The following is a 17,812-nucleotide window of genomic DNA, read 5'->3' as shown; positions in this document are numbered from 1 at the left end:
AGGGTTCAAATCCCCCAGGGCCCTGGGTGCCGATGTGTCTAGTGCCCACCCATGGTAAGACAACTCTGAATGGTAACTAGACCCTGTCTGTCCCAATCACACGGTGCCCCTTGCAGCAGTCCTCTCTCAGCCTTCTTGTCCTGCCACTGGTATCCCTGGACCTGGAGCTGCAAATACCTGGGGTCCTAAAGAACCCTTCTGGTCATGTTCCAGTGACATTGAAGATCTTAAAATCTAAGCAAGTATCCTCCATTGATTACCTTCCATTCCTGTCTGTGCTCACCCACCTACTCGAAAACACCATTCTCCCCTTTTGCCCGTTGCAGCCCTGGAAGACCCCCTAGGAAGAGCTTAATAGACTCTAGACTGGGGTTCACCTTTTAACAACATGGTATTTATTTCTCTCCACCTGAAGGTTAAGATGGGTCAATCTTTAGAAAGAATTCCTAGTCTCTACTTCCTGCAGAGCTGTCGAGGACCTGTTTCCATTCTAACCTGGGGAAAGGAATGGTGGGAGTGGGTGCGTCATATCCTTCAAGGATGGCTAGCAGATTTCTTATTATGTAGCCAAAAAAATTAAAATCTTTAAAATAGGTTGAGCCCTAGCTGGTTTGGCTCAGCGGTTAGAGAGTAGGCCTGCAGACTGAAGGGTCCTGGGTTCAATTCCAGTCAAGGGCACCTACCTTGGTTGCAGGCTCGATCTGGGGCACCTGCAGGAGGCAACCAGTCGATATCTCTCTCACATCGATGTTTCTCTCCCTCTCTCTCTTTCTCTTTCTCTCGCCCTTCACCTCCCTTCCACTCTCTGAAAAACAATGGAAAAAATATCCTAGGGTATTAAAAAAAAAAAAAGGTTGAGAGTTCAAGCTCTTTCAACACATGCCACACTGATCCTGGGCTCATATTTCCCTGATACCAAAGTTTAGTCATGAACTCACCCCTTAGCAGTGTCAAGGATGTGATGGTGAGGTTAAGTGTGTTTGCGTCGGGGAGCATGGTGAGCGAGGTTCAGGTAATAGTCACAGGGACATAGGAGGAGTAAGAATGCCACTTAAGCCACAGACCGGGCCTGTGGTTTCGTGTGTGTGAGTGTGTGAGTGTGTGTGTAGTCATACTTTGAAAAGTCCCAGGCTGTGCCGCTGCGAAATGAGAAATGCCAATCCCGTTTCTTAGGGATAAGCACCTCTGCAGGCCGCTGGCCCCGGAGAGTATCTGGCCTGGGGGCAGGGAGGGAGCCCCTGGGGTCTGCTTTCGCACCTGGGCTCAGGCTTGGAGACTCCTCGGACCTGACACTCTCAGCGCCCTCACGGCTGCGGTGCCGAGGAGCGTGCGCTGGGCCGGGGTGGACCGGGGGCAGCTCCCCGCAGGCCGCACACGCTGAGCTTCGCGCTCCCGGCCCGGTCCCTGCCGCCTCCCGCCGCGGCCTGGCCCTGATGGCCAGGCAGCGCCTGGCACAGAGCCTGGCACGGCAGGGGCCCTGACTCGGCGCCTCATCCCTCGTCCTTCCCGGGACCGCCTCGGCTCCCCGCCTGCCCGCCAGCCGCTGACGGCGAGATGACGGCGGGAGGCAGGGAAAGCAGCAGCGGCGGCATTGAGGTTACCTGCGGGCTTTGCTGCACAGGAGATGCGGGGCTGGGCGCGGGGTCTGCGGGAGGCGGGCTCTCAGAACCGCCCTTCCTCTTCCTCTCGCGCCACAAGGAAATTCAGGCCCAGGTTCTCTGGCGGCGACTCAACGCCCTGTTTGGGCGTCTGTCTGCACGGACACGGGGTTGGCAGTTGACAGCACGCGTCAAGATTCGGACGTGGTTACCAAGAGTCAGAAGCTGTATATATTTCTGTTCCTGCATGTCGTTCGTAAGACCTTTTATAAACTCAAGGGCAGAGCAGGGAGTTAGGCTCCCGCTGTCACCTGCACTCCGGCTTCTCGGTTGTTCTCATTACCAGGTGGCATCCCACATCACCGGCTCACGCAGCTCCATTGTGCAAGGAGAACCGGGCAGGGAGAGACACTGTCCTGCCCCCGGAGCCTGCAATCCGAGGCAAATGCCCAGATGGAGACAAACGCTGTTTCTGCATCATTTTCTTCTCTGCTACTTGGCATAAAGGTCGTCTTAGTGAGCGGGGTACATAGACCTTATACTCAGACCTTCCTTCCAATCGCATCTTGGTCATTTACTAGCTGTGTGACCTTGGGTTACTCATTTAACTGTTCTGAGCCTCAATTCCTCATCTGTAAAGTGCGTAAAACAATAAAGCCCCCGTTATAGGGTTGTTGCAAGATTAGACTCAGTGTTTGGAAACAAAGCTGGCCTACAGTGAGTGTTCAATCCTGGTAGTTGTTGATGTTTGGAGAGTGAATCTAATGATATGTGTGTGTATGTCACACTTCTTATGATGTGTAAGGATGGATTCAGGGTCCTGGATGAGTACAAATGAGTGAAATTTTGGAAACTAATGACTTCATGTTATCAGTCCTCTCTCCCACTGCCTCATTTGTATCCCCTCTGCCACTGAATCAAGTTTTGGAGTTAAGGTGGGCTGCTTACTAACTTAACCACATAGGTATGAAGTCATCTGGGTAGACACATACATAGATATGGTAATTAAGCAAATTCTGCTTCTGGATGATCAATAAGATAGTGGTCTTTTGACTGACCCTCCTTGACTAGGGTTAATAACAGTTGCAGTTATTGCATTTTTGTAGCTCCCAGAGAGGAGGTATCCACATGGACACCTTTTTCTATTAACAAATATCGTGCCTTTAAATGTTGTGTTCTTTGGTGCACCAGGTATGTAATAACCTAAGTTGATAATTTGTTCATGTGTACTAGGATCATCCATCATAATTAAATTGAAGAACTTAATTCTTTACAGACTTGAAGAGCAATTTGTACTTCCCAAAGTCGTTTCACTTGAACTTCATGACACTGACCCTGTTTCTAGTTTCCAACCCCTTGCCTCCATATATGAAGAAAAATGCCAACTACCCAGAGATGTGAGGAAAAAGTGGGGATAATTCTTTGGAATGTTAAGCATTTTCCTTAGGAGTTTGAAGGTTCAGTACACTGTGAAAGCATAGGGCCATTTTTGGAAGAAGAGACAGCAGATGGAATTCAGAGTCTTGGCATTCTCTCACATTCCAGAAGCTGGAGCATGTGTGTGTGTGGGGGGGATTTCTTGGTTATATCAGTCATATTCTTCCTCCTTTGTTGTTTGCCGATTGATGTGTGGATCACTGCAACCAGATTATAAGCAACTTGAAGTCAAAGAATCTTTTAAAAAATTTATTGGCCTCTAATCACTTAGCATGGCGTAGGGAAAATTGTCAAGTACTCAGTGGATTCTTGCTAAATGGGATGGAGAGATTCTTTCTGCTTCTCACTGCCTACCTAATGTTAGGGTACATGAAGTCAGCTCGTAGAAGCGTGTTCATTATGTCTGCTCCGTGGGCAGTAAGGCAAATCTTACAGGAAGAAGGCCAATGAGATACAAACAGACTCAGGTTGGGATAAATGGACCATGCCCTTTTTTGATATCTAACTCCAAATTACTTTTAGCAATGGAAGCCCATTAACTTTTCCACAAAGTGATAATGTGAAATCTGCTCCAAAATATGTGAGTTGCTTACAAATAATGTGTCATAGAAGTTAAGCTGAAAATAAGAAAAAATTCCTGAGATAGAGCTGATGTCTGCTGTGTGGCAGCATTTGCAAAAGGGAGACCTTCCTAACCTGAGTTGGCATCAGAGATACGTAGACAGTCACCCATAGATCTGCCCAAGAAACATACTTTGAGACTAAGATTTGAGACTGTTTGCTGCAGCTCTACCTCTGTTAATGTGATCACTTATGCCTAAAGCAAGGGGCTGTGGGCAAAGAGGTAGGCCAAGTATTTAAAAATGAACACAACATCCCGTTGCTAAATATGTTATGTCCTTAAATTACTGTGCCAAGTTCTTCTCTTTGTACCAGGGATGGTCATGGAAGTTGCACTTTCTCTTGTCCAGGTGATTTATTCATTTTGAGCTTCTCTTGTTTCTCTGGGGTGGTCTAGCTTAAGCCTGATCACCCAGTAGAATTTGCTAGAAGCAGTTGTTGTCTTAGTAATGGCGTGAACCAAGGACGTGCTGATTTACGGCCTGTTTCGGTGGGTTTGGTGAAAGATGGCACTATCACTGGCATGGGATCCTCGGTTCCACCTCTCCTGCTGCCTTTTCCCGACTGAGTTCTGGCTACTTGTTTTCCTGAGCAGTTTCCCACCAGCTAACTGCATTCCCATGAAAGGCAAGGCAGACAAACTGTCCTTGTATGAAAAAAGAGGGCGGTTACAGAGATTTGTGTGAAAAGCTGAAACGTGACATGTTTATGACTAAAAATACATGTTGCCAATGCCATCTCCAGAGTGGGAAAGTTTTATTTTGTATCTTCCATAATTCAGAAGACTCAGTGGTTTTTACTTTTAATTTATTGTGTTTTACACCTGCTTGTAAAATGCTGACCCTCTGAGTTTACTTTGATGCCTACGACAGCTAAGAAACAGAATTCATAATTTTCTAACTAGAGTCTTTAAATAAAACCCTCTATTTATAGCAAACCTGTGAAGGAACAATGTACTGACATAACCAAGAACTTCATGACTTCATAAATGACAGAATAGAAACCTTGTAAAATCAGACCCTTTTGTTGGTCTCCCTTTAGTTTGCTGCTACATCTCTGGTACATTTTCGGTATTTGGCAAAGCTTGGCTCTTGAGCTTAAATATTATCTCAATGTACATCTTTAAAAACTTATGTACTTCTAACTTTGGAACCTGATTAAAAGTTCCAAATTTTGACTATAAAATAGCATTCACTAATAAAAAAATGTTTTAAAAAATTTACCATTTAAACATTATTCAATTTAAAACATTTCCCTTACACTCTATGGACTTTCCTAAAAATTGAACTGTTTAACAAAAAAGCCTACTTAAAAATCCTGTTTAAAAGATTCCAGATCTCTTATCATACTATTGATTTTACTGAGACTATTTTCACTTATTCTTGCTTTAAAATTTATTTCGAGTGCCAGATTCCATCAGATCCTCACCATTTCATGTAAGTCTTTTACCACACAGAAATAATGAACTGACTCACAAATGTTAAACAGTAAATCCATACCTGAAAATATAAAAATAAGCCCTTATTTGTAAAGTTGAACAATATTAATACATGTGGCCTCCCGGGATTCCTGTTTCTGCACGGACTCCATGGGTAATAGATACTGGCCCAATCACAAGCCTGTAGCTGAAAAGGCCCCAGCAGGGGCAGGTGCAAAGGCCCTTGAGACCCTCGGCAGCCCCCTCTGTGGCTGGTTTGATTCTCTTAACTTTACCTGTACTTTCTAAGACTGAACCTGGCTTTTCCCTTCACTCCTTGACTTCATTCATGCGCTTCTGGTTTAGGTGTGGGAACCTCGCTTGGACTTTTAGGGTTCCCGTACTGGCCTTCGAGCTGCTGCACCGGCTACATCCCCGGAGACTGAAGGCCAGGCTGACTGAGTCAGCAGGTGACTGGACCTGAATTTTTTTCTCTTTTTGCCGCTGCTCCACTTGACTGAGCTTGGAGCTTGGCTGTGGTCATGTGTCCCTGGGAGCAGCCTAGCACTTCCAAAAATGAGCTATGGAAAGCAGAGGGGGGGCTCCAAAGGAATCCTAGAACGAAAACGTTACATAATCATGTTTTCTTAGTCTTTGGTTCACATATTACCTACTGGGTTTACTTAAAGTGAGTGTCCGTTGCCTTTCTAGCTTTCTTCTGGACTTTCATCCGCAGAATGGATGACAGTTTTGCTCTTCACATTTCAGGGAAGGAACAGGTAGAACTGAATTAAGAAACAGCAGCAGCGCTGTGCTGTAAGCCAGGCATGCGAAGCTGTGTGGCTTCAGCTGAGCCCGGCTCGAAGGGGGCTGACTCGCAAGCACTAGAGGCAGATCAAATCAGTGGGCATTTATTAATTTGGTTCATAAAAAAGAGAGCCCATCAGTACCACACCTCAGGGAACAGTCACAGAAAAGCAAATTCCAATACGACTGATTTAAAAGGAATTTCCGCGAGTAACTCGGCGCAATGCCGAGCAAGGAGCAAAGGCCCGAGGGGCTGGAGGCTCGAAGGGAAGCACAGCGGCTTTTCAGGAAGAAGCTGCGGGTGGCATCAGCGACAGCCTCGGGAATGGGGCTCAATCAGAAGCGAGAACCAGGGAAAGCTGGAAGGATTTACTCATCCCGAAGGCAGCGCTGCAGAAAGGCAGGCCTGAAATCAGAAAGCATCAAAGAGCCGCCGGCCGGCGGGGGCGCGGCGTGGAGAAGGGCCCAGAAAGGGGACGCCAGAGGCATGGCCTTCCAGTTAGAAAGCACCTAAGTCGTGGGCTTGTCATATGCACCACGGGGAATGCAGTCAATAATATCGTAATAACTTCATATGGTGACAGACGGCGACTAGACCTACCATGGTGGCCACACTGTCAGGCATATACATGTCCAATCACTGTGTTGTACACCTGAAACCAAATATTGCATATCAAAACTAAAAGTAGTAAGAGATATATTAAAAGTGTTCTAAGGATCTGGGTCCTACTTATGGTGATACTGGGGTGGGATCTACCTAGAGTAACATACGGGCCAGAAAGACCCGGGAGCCACTGAGGGGCCAGGAAGGCAGGAAAAGGGTGAAACCGCAGCCAGGAGATGAGCCCAGATTCAAAACTCAGAGGAGCTCGGTTAGGGAACAAGCTGGCAGCGCTCGGAGAAGATACAAATGTTGATCGGGCATCGATAGTAATTAAAGGGGTTGAAAAATGGAGGCTGAGGTTGGGTGAGCTCTGAGCAAACTTGAAGGAACCATACAGGACAGACACCGAGCACGGACACTGTGAGTGAAAAGTGAGTTTACTGCTTCCGTCCACAGACGTGTTTGGAGCAACTATGTTATCCACACCGCAGTTGATAATCTGGGGGATACAGAAGTAAGTGAAAAATGTCTCTTCTCCCTGAATGACTCGGTGTGGTCAAGGTACAGCCTAACAGGCGCGCACATATTTTTGGACTGTCTTCTGTGTCTTGGTCCCGGTGGTGTGCTGGAACCAGCGTATGTGGGCCACGAGACCTGCTTGTTAGCATCTCTTGCCAGCTCCATGTTCAGTGACATCATGTTGGAAGCTTGAAATGGACCATGGTGGAAGTATTTGCATCACAGAAACTGGCAAATTCTACAAATCAGGGCTCCTCCTGCTCCCGCTCCCCCCAACCTAGTTGTTAAACTTTTACCGGCACACTGCTAACGGGTGAATTTAATCTATCAGTTTAATTCAACAAATATTAACCGAGTACTTCTTAATGTAAATCTCTGTGCTGGGTGCTTGTCATCCTGCCTTCAAAAGATATTTTCCATTTCCTGATAACCTGATGAATCAGGTGGCTCGAGGCTTCCCTTACTTAACCAGGACCATACTGTAGAGGGGGGTTTGCCCCCCTTTCCTAGGGAAGGCGAAGTCAGCCCGGGTTTGCGAGCGGTCTCCCTGGATTTGGACGGTTGGCAAGATGCCCTGTGGGCACGCAGGCAAGACCCCTCCTCCTACCTCCTACCTCCTACTAGAGATCCGGCTCCTAGAGGGACAAACGTGCCTTTAAGGGCTGAGAAAGACCAGCCTGGCACTGTTCTCTGGTAGGTTATTCTGACAATGATCCGGGTGGAATTGGGGGATTATAATGGTTGGTTCTTGTTATTCTTCCTAGGAAAAATGGAAGCGTTGCGTTTCTTTCTATCCTATAAAAGCCCCCCCCCCCCCAAGTGTGTGCAAGCCGGTCTCAGTCCCACCACCTCCCAGGTTAGACACTCAGGGTCATTTTATATCCGCAATTTCAGACACACTAATGTGCTAGCATTAACATTAGAGCAGGCATCACGTCAGTGCTCCGGTAGTGCCAATTACCCCAGAAACAGCCGGCCTGGAGACAGAGAAGAGTCCCCTGACGACTGATTAAAATATGGTACCCTACAAACTAAGTGTCTAGTTTGCGTGCAGACGTAGTACAAAGATTTGTTAACTAAACTGACTCCGGTTGAATGCTAATATTGGGAAAACTCACTAGAAATAACGTAACTCTTATACTGTCCCAGTAGCAATAAAAAAGAAAAGAACTGTACACTCCTGGGGCATGCTAAAATCAGGAAAATTGGGATTGAAATCTTCCATGATGAACTTTTAGGTAATACAGCCTACTAATGAGAGGGCAGAAGTCGAAACAGCAGAACTAAGGACAAAATTACAATTTCATGGCAGTACCCCCTTAGCTCAATTTTACCATTTGATTTGTGCTTTTCAAAGAGTGTTAAATATAACTCAGAATTTTCATGAGGGTGCAAAGGGACTTGTCTGTGGTGGGCTCATTTCACTTTGGCCAACGCTTCTATCTCCAGCCACCATACGGAATTTGGATAATGACCTCTTTCTATGACATAAACTTGGAAAAGATTTCAAGAAATTAGAAAATGATTGGTCAAATGGAACTGATATCAGACTTGGCAGTAGGCTTTAAAAAAATCCAGGTTCTATTTTAATTAATAAAATATCAACATATGGATAATATTGAGTAATGGAATAAAGAATCAGGAAAGGCATATTTCAATCATTATTTAAGTTATGTTATAGTTACTAAAATGTAGAATATATCTGTATTCCTAGAAGTTATGATGATATCAAATGCATTATTATTTAAAAAAAATAATATTGTGTTTTTATTTTTCAAATTTAGAATGGCAAAAAGGAGGAAAAAAGGGAAAATTCTTTATTCTCAGAAAAATTTTATGTATTTGAAAACAAAGTTATGTATATAAAATTATATATTATATGAAAAAAATTATATATGAATCTCTAGCACTTAGCTCTTGGCAGAGTACATGTCATCAAGTAGCCATATATAAAATATTTATAAGATTGAGGTTCTTTGACTGTGTTATGACCTTGCTTACTAATTTATTATAGTAAAAATTAAGCTATCAAAATATTTTTTTCAAATGGGATTTTTCTTTGTTAAGCCCTGCAATTCTGGACTTAGCTAAAATTATACTAAAGCAAATTGATTTTTATGAAAATAAACTTACTTTTATGTTGGCAACACAAACTCCATTCTTTGACTACAAATGAATTAAAATAATTGGGTCAGATTTTAAACAGGGCCTAAAAATAAAAAAAAGACATTAAATAGCACACTTGCAGGATAAAATTTCCTTTAGGAAAAACAAAATAATTTTTTTAGGAGTCATTTTGATAAATTTATATGGATGTGTTCATACCTGGATATCAGAGTTCTAGAAATCTCAAAAATATGGCAAACAACTTAAAACTTCTCTGAAAGTTAAAGGGGTTGATGTCAGAAAAAGAAAACACTTGTGCAGCTATAAGCTTTGGAGATGGAGTTGCCCTTAATGGTCTAATACTGATTTAAAGCAAATTTAGGTTTTAACTTTAAGTATATGTAAAGTTTTTACTATATTCTATAAGTAAAATTATTTAATGTATTTCAGAAAAAATTGATGAGCAGAATCGAGGGAAGGAAGATGGTGGGAGATAGGGACACTCATAATACACTTTAACTCTCAAAATAAATTTATGTTGAATGAATGAATCAATGAAAATGACATGTTTTTTAGTGATACTACCAGAAAAAGAGCAAGTACTTTCAGTACAATCATAAGCACAGAGTAGTCTGGAGTCGATTAGAAATTCCATATGCTAAGAGACATGAGGACTTGACTGTATTAAAACCAAGTATACTATTGTATTAGTTTTTTGGTACTGATTTAATAAGTAAACACAAATTTTGTGCCTTAAAAGAAAAGAAATTCTCTCACAGTTCTGGAGGGCAAAAGTTGGCAAGGCCACCGGCCGTCCAGAGCCTCTAGGAGAGATTCTGCTCTCTGCCTCCACCAGCTTCTAGTGGCGGTTGGCATTCCTTGGCTTGTGGCTGCATCTTTTCACACCTCCTTCTCTGTGTCTGTCTCTAAATTCATCTGCTTCTCTCTTATAAGGAGACATATGATGGTATTTGGCGCTTACCCAGATAATTCACGATAAACTCTTTTTTATCAGGATCCTTGACTTAATCACATTTTTTGCTATTGAAAATAATATTCAATGTTTTCCCATGTGAGGTAATATTCACAGATTGAAGTCATGAATAAAAAAGTTAGATACAACTTACTAGGCTCTATTTACCAATGTAGGAAATGTAATACATTTAAGAGGTAGCTTCATCAATATAGTTAAAATTTCAGAGAAAAGAACTCTATCAGGAGTCGCTGACAATTAGCTAGAAAAATCACTTACATGGAATAGTCGTTTCTCAACGTGGCAAGATTAAATGTAATGTTAGCATATTGCAAAATCCCATGCTGATATTTATTTGGGAATATTTATAAAAAACTCTCCCTTTCAATTATGGATTTATAGACAGACTTGTGAAGATAACAATAGAAGAATTCTCCCTTGGTTAAAGGAAAACCTGTAATTTAAGTGGAGGCATAATTTATCCTATACACTGCAATTGCCTGACTTTAATGAGAAAATAAAGTAAATTCCAATCTACTTTCCTGGGAACCATTCCAGCTCTCAGTAATCTGCTGCAGTGGGAAGCCAGGAAGCGGCTGTTCGGAGAGAGATGGCCACATCTATAAACACAAATAGGTTGCTTTCTCGGAAGTACTATCTTTGATTACAAAGTGAACTAATGTTAATATATATAGTTGCAGAGATATATCATGCACCTACCATGTACACGATACCAGGACACTTAAGAACATAAAAATTACAACTGTTAAAGAAAAGCACACTAACTTTATAAAAGGTCCCTTGTCTTGTCCTTTACTTCAGAAAAATCTCAACCCTTTCATATCTATTCCTCCTGCAGACCATAAGCTCTTCTGCATTGCCCGTACACAGCACTCCTGCTGCCCCTTCCATTCCCAATCTGCGTGGTTCTTCCCTTTACCCTCAGAATGATGGACATAGGCTTGGGCTTCAGGCATAACACAAACTCAGTCAGTTCACAGTGCTTCAGAATTCATGATACTTTGAACATGCACTTGGTTGTATAATGCTCCCTCCTCCACACACCATGTCCAACTGGAACCTCAGATTGTGACCTATAGAGTTTTTGCAGATGTAATTAGTTAAATGAAGATGCAGTCATACTGGATTCGAGCGAGTTCAAATCCTATGCCTGAGGTCTTTATGAGAAGAGTACACAGGGACACGGACACACAGGAGAGTGCCATGTGAAGGCAGAGGCAGGTATTGGAGGAATGCATCTACAAGCCTAAAAATACCCTTTATTTTCTTGACTTTTTCCTAAACACCCACCCCTAGAGGTTAGCATTCAACGATTATTTGTCTTTCTGGTCTTTATTTTATGTGTTTAAACACACACACCCTTACACACACACACACTAGTCTTGTGAAAAATAGGGTATTGTTTTATGAATTTTCTACATTTTATTTAGTTCCCTTATACTTTGCTCAGTTAGGTGGTTTCCTGTGAGCATGTTAAATCACATGTTGCCATTGGAGTTTGGTACTAAATTCAAGATTTTGACACTGAATTCAAGAAACTTAAAAATGCCATCTTTTCCTTTGTGTTAAGACCATTTTAAATTTTAACTTTGGTGCCTAACATATTGGTCATCTTTCTCAGTTATGTGCCTGTCAAATATGAAAAGTGTAAATTCTACATCTTCGTGTAGGTCACTGAAAACAATATTGACCAGAATTAGACCAAGGGAAGGTATCCTATCAGAAATTTACCTTAGATAGCACTGCAGCATTAATCAACATTATTAATGTATATTTATTTAAGAGTAGCAAATTCAGGTACCATGCAGAGGGTTTGGGGATAATGTGATTGTATGTTTCTGGGTAGAACAGAAAGAGGTCTGTGTGTGCTCCTAAGAATAGAAGACCTGGACCAAAAAACCCAATCATTTAAATGTCATGACAAATTGTGAAAAGTCTAATCAGTTTCACAATTCTTTACCTGTGACTTGCTAATGGAAAATTAGGAAGAAGGCAAGGGCAAATGTATTAAACATTTTGTTTATAAGGAATGGTTAAAAATTTGAAAAAACAGGCATGTTCTCTATCATATAATTTTCATGGAAAAATCTCTCTGAGTAGTAATGTCTCAGAATTTGGTTCTTGAACCACTAAAGAAGGCAACGTTATACCTTTTTTCTGGAATTATTTTTTTGAAGGGAGGTGAATGATATATTTATCAACAGTTTTCCCCCGTAGGTTTTGCTGCCAAATTGCTTTATTTAGTAATGGATAAATTTCAGATTCAGTTGCGATTTCCTGACTGAAAGCAACGGAGTCAGACCTTGACTGGGAGGTTACTGGAAGGATACTGGCGGGGAGAGGAACCCTCAGGAGAATGGGGCAGGTGGTAGATTGGGGTGCTGCCTGTTGAATCAGAAGTCAGAGGTCGGAGGAAGCTCTCCAAGGATAGAATGACCTGAGCGGAATGGGCTGCTGACACCACCCCTGGGCAGCCACGAGTGCCCTTAACTGTGACCCTCCTCAGGATTCAGTGTCTTGAGAGCTGGCTTCTGACGGGCTGAGCTGCCCTGAGCTCTCTCCTAGCTGCATCTGAGAAGGATCTGCTCCTCTCTTTTATAGTGGGGAGTGAAACTTGGCTGGGTTAGTTTTTTAGGTCTGTAGTAACAAAGCGCCACAGACTAGGTGGCTTAAACAACAGATTTATTTTCTTACAGTTCTAGAGGCTGGAAGTCTGGCATAGATGTGTTAGCTGGGTTGGTTCCTTCCGAGGGCTGTGAGGGAAGGAGCTGTTGCAGGACTTTTCTTTGGCTTGTAGATGGCTGTCTCCTCCCTGTGTCTTCACATCATCTTCTTCCTGTATTTGTGTGTCCAAATTTCCTTTTCTTACCAAGACTCCAATCACATTGATTAGGGCTCACCATAATGACCTTTTAAAATTTAATTACATCTTTAAAGATCCTATCTTCAAATACAGTGACATCCTGCAGTACTAGAAACTAATACTTCAACATATAAAATTTTTAGGGGGACACAATTCACCCTGTAACACTGGCGTTTCTCTTCCATTTACAGAGTTCAAGGTGCAGGAGGGGTGATTCTCCCAGGATAAACCTGGGTGCTGTAACCAGGAGGAATGGATTCCGAGCAGCTAAAACATGGTAAATGGCATTCTACCTTTTTTTTTTTTTTTTGGTAACCATAGATATGGAAGACAAAATTTCTAGTAATAAGAAAATGCTCTGTGCAGAGAACTTGAAACTCAAAAAACAGACCACATATCATAATATTCAGTGTTGGTGAAGCTGCCAGAAAGTGAAAATGCTCTCTGCCGGTGGAGTGAGGCTTTCATTCCCTTCCCTAGCATTGTACCGCCACCCGGCTGGAGCGGAGTTGTGCCACTTGCAGCTCTGTTCAAGCAAGAATTTGCTATTCAGCTGCAAGGGCTGGAGTCAGCAGAGCATTTCCTGCAGTTATTGCCTTCGGCATTCATCTCAGCTTTGGAGCCATGGCTGGCAGCCCCAGCCAATAACCAAGCATGGCAGGGGGCCTCGGGCCACTCTGTCCGCTCTGGCCCCTGTCACAGGCAATCTCTGCTCTGGAGCCGCCTCTCAGTTTGTCTGAGACTTGGTGAAACCGACACCACGGCCTGAGCTGCGCCCTGTCCTGTCCTCTCCTGCTTCCTCCTGCCTTTCTCTTTCACAGGCGTTGTCTCTCCACAGCTCTTTGCTCTCTCTGGGTCTGCATCCCGGTGCCCAACGCTCTCTCTCACACACACAGCCTACATAGATTAATAATATTTGTATTTGTTTTCTCGCTGTTCTTATTTTTCATAGGTCTTTGTTATTCCAGTCACGGATTTGCAAACCACTGCACTTTTAAATAATGTAAACCCTGTGGTTTTAATGTGATACCATTTATTTTCTTTTTTACCATCTCATCCTTAATGACACCATGGAGATTTTGTTGGATATTTTCTTGACATCAGTTAAATTATATTATGGGCAGTTCACTATCTTTAAGCCTAATTTGGGATTACTTAATTTTGTGAATCATTTAAGGCCTAGATAGAAACTATGGGAGAGAGACAGAGACAGTCAGATAGACAGACAGGAAGCGGTTTCCTTCTGAGTACTGATACAGTAGAATATAAAATTGAGTGATTATTGGTAGCCATAGTCTGTGCTATAAACTTATGAGCAGAAGAAAGTCTGTAGGTGGAAGGAAGGATCAACCAGGTGGAGAAAAACACACTGAGACAGAGAGAACCTGTCCTGGTTCCCCATGAAATCCCAATGGGCCATCCAGTCCAGTTTGGGTCAGGAGGACACCCCAGCCCCAGCTCCATTCCTGAGTCTAAGCTAAATCTTCACTGTGGGTTTGATGCAACCCTTCAGAAGTCTTTTAATGGATTCCCTTGACTTTACATATATCAATATAAACTGAGTTGCCATGATTTGCAACTCAGAAAATTTTCACTATCGCAGCACATAAGCATGTTAGGCATTCAGAAAATTTTAGTAAAAATCTGCATCTTGTTACATTTTTTAGTCACTTACAAAATATTACTTAGAGAAAATAATAACAGAGAGAGAGGAGAAAGATAATTTTCCTCTTCACTAAACCATCGGATAATATAAAGGATTTTTATTTCTCTGAAGAGCCCAAGCACCACTCTTTGGTGGGACAAGGTTTCAAGTCTACAGTTGGGCAGGAGAACTCTACAGAAGCAGCTTCCTTGACTGACCGCTGAGTCCGGACACAGATCAGCAGAGAAATTGTCACTGGAGTTTGAATTACCTGAGAAGGAGGGTGGGGGCTCTTTTATTAAGGTCCCTACATCACCTGGGAACATGTATTCCTCCATGTTGTCCCCAGTGGGCCATCCTATTCCATAGAAACTACTGGGGGTGGAAATTCATAAGGATTAAAACTGGTAGATACGGGTGAGGCTCTTCTAACAATGATCTAATGCCCCAAACATACTGAATAAACTTGGGCTTCTGAGGATAAAAGTGCTTAGTTTGACCTTAGACACCCTGGAAGCAACTTCTGTCCTAGGCAGCAATCCAGAATAGCCTTCCTTTCCCAGCCAATATCATGCCCAATTTCCTCTGCACTGAGACATGCGCTCTGATTTTTGCCTTGCTTTTTCCAGGCGTCTCCTGCTCCCATGCCAACCTGGAGCTTCATGCTGACCCCGAGGGCAAGCCTCATCTTGCATCTGGACCAGGCGGCTGGCATGAAGTCCATGCGCTGACCCTATGTCTGGGAGTCACCTTCCAAGTTCTCTGAGAGGGTTTCCCTCCTGGGCAGCAATGTCTATCCTTAATCTTGCCACTCTCTGCAGCAGGCACTGGGCCCTGAAACTTACTCTCCGGATCATTCTGTTGCCATTTGGAAATGACCGAGCTCTGCTTTTCTGCCCTTTTCAGCTGTTGTTTTTAATGATTCCAGACTTCCTCTCTGATCCTGGAGCCTGCGAATGGAAAATGTAAGACTCCAGAGAATACACGCTGGTGGTGTTTTCCAAGTGTGTGTGCAGACAAAATTTCACCTATTAACTCATGATGATGGTGCCCACCAGGGCGAGAGGGATCTTCACATCATCTCGAGGCCCTTTTCACAGCTGACCAAAACCAGATTTTATAAGTAACAGGAATAATTGGACTTTCCATATGCAGCCCATGCTGCTCATTCCCAAGGGGCTCGGAGCTTTCTGATGGAGCTACCTCTCAGTTAATTTAGTGAAGCTACATGGCCAATGCTGTCGCTTGGACATCAATAGGAAAATGTGCACTTGACTGGTCTCTGAAGTGTAGTGTCTGAGACAAGATAATTGCAAGCAAATCTTTGTGTTTCTTGATTAGTTATTAACGGAAGAAAACTATATGGCATAGTTTGAACAAAAGTGAGTATGCATCTTCCTGGGTTGCTGACGCCTCACATGAGCCATGGGAAAGAGTGTTGGACACCAGGGTTCGGAGAGCCTTTCACCTGGACTTCGTTCTGAGTTTTGACCCTTTCTGATTGCATGACTTAACCCCTCTAAACTGACAAAAGTCATAAGGTTCTTGGTGAAATTAAATGTGATAATACCAAATAGCTTAAAATATTTATATTTATAATATTGCACTATAAATCCAGATGTTTGTAGAACATCTAGCATAATGTTTAGAGGCTAAGTTATTTATGAAAACTTCTTGAGTACCTACTACATGCAGGCATTGTGCTAAGTGCTGGGGATGAGAAGACAGATAAGTCAAAGTTCTTGCCTTCAATAAGGTTACAGTCTAATCAAAGAGACAGGTATATAAATAGACAATTTTAATGCAATGTGGTAAGGGCAATTACAGAAGAGGCGTAAGGAGATATAGAAGCACAGGGGAGAGACACACGACAAGGCTGGAGATGGAGGTGGGATCAGGGAAAGCTCTGGGAATAGATACCTAAGCTGAGAGTAAACCATAAAATAATAAAGATAGCTATGCATACATTTTTAAGATAATGTCAATATATATGCATTTTCTTTACTTTTTATTTTCAATTCACACTGAATCACCAACATCTTTCATTTTCTTTGGTGAATTATTGGTGGTTCCAGAACTCAATATGTTGGTGTTAGGGAAGGAGAGCCCAAACACATGGATCATTGTGTGTTTCTACTTGCATATTAAAATTGCTCAGATTTGTTTCTAAAAGACTGGCCACTAAAAGATGAAGAAGGAAAAATAAGACTATGAAGACATTAAAAGTGGGAAATATCAGGTGTTATAAAATTAGACTCTGAGAAGTATAAACTGGAGGGAAAATTAAGGCAGTAAATATTACTGGTGTGTCCACATGTTTTAAGTCTTGCTTTCTGGAGGTGGAAGCTGCCTAGCAACAGAGCCTCCACCAGGACCCGCTCTCCACAGCTGCTCAGCCCTGCAGGGCCTGGAAGTGCTGAGATCAGGGCTTTCGGTTTAGGAGGGCCCCGGTTTAGAGCAGCTGAGGGATCAGGATACTAAATCTCTGACACGCGGGACCCAGAAGACTCAAAACAGGGGTTGGGGAGTTGGTTAACGACATGCAGCTTAGTTGCCAGTTAAACAGAGTTTCTGGATGGGCCTTGGAACTTTACCCTCCTTTATAGCTTTAGCTAATGCGGAAATTTATTCATCCCGTGGGGGCGCTTACATTTCATAGGTGTTTGGTGATGGTGACACCACGGACCCAGGCACATGTGGTTGGGACCCGCACACCGCGCAGCAGAAGGCAGAGAATGGCAAGCCCCTGCTGCATTTTCTTTCCTTAGTTTTTTTTCATTTTACCTTAAAAACCCTGATGAGATAGTCCAAGAAGAAATACGAGATAGTGCTGAAAGATGAGACCCCCAGATCAAAAACACTCTAACCGTCACTGGGGAAAGCAGCGAACACGTCCAAATAACATGGTTGCTAAAGACTCAACGAGGCCGGAGCTGGGAGGCGTCTAGCGGCTGTGTGCACAGAGGCCGAAGAAGAGGTGACGCTGCACCTCACATACAATCCGAACATGAGACATAGGAAGCGTGAACCAGGGTAAACTGGAAACTGTAAAGCAAGAAAGGGAACAGCTAAACATCGCCGTGCTGGGTGTCAGCAAACTAAAATGGACTGGAATGGGACATTCCCAGTCAGGCAACTGCAGAGTGTTCTCCTCTGGAAATGACAAGCTCAGAAACAGTGCGGCTTTAACGCTGAGACAGA

Source organism: Miniopterus schreibersii (genome assembly GCF_964146895.1).
Source record: "Miniopterus schreibersii genome assembly, chromosome: 13".
Classification (NCBI taxonomy): domain Eukaryota; kingdom Metazoa; phylum Chordata; class Mammalia; order Chiroptera; family Miniopteridae; genus Miniopterus; species Miniopterus schreibersii.
The sequence above is the reverse complement of the archived record's forward strand: the minus strand, read 5'-3'. Positions refer to the sequence as shown.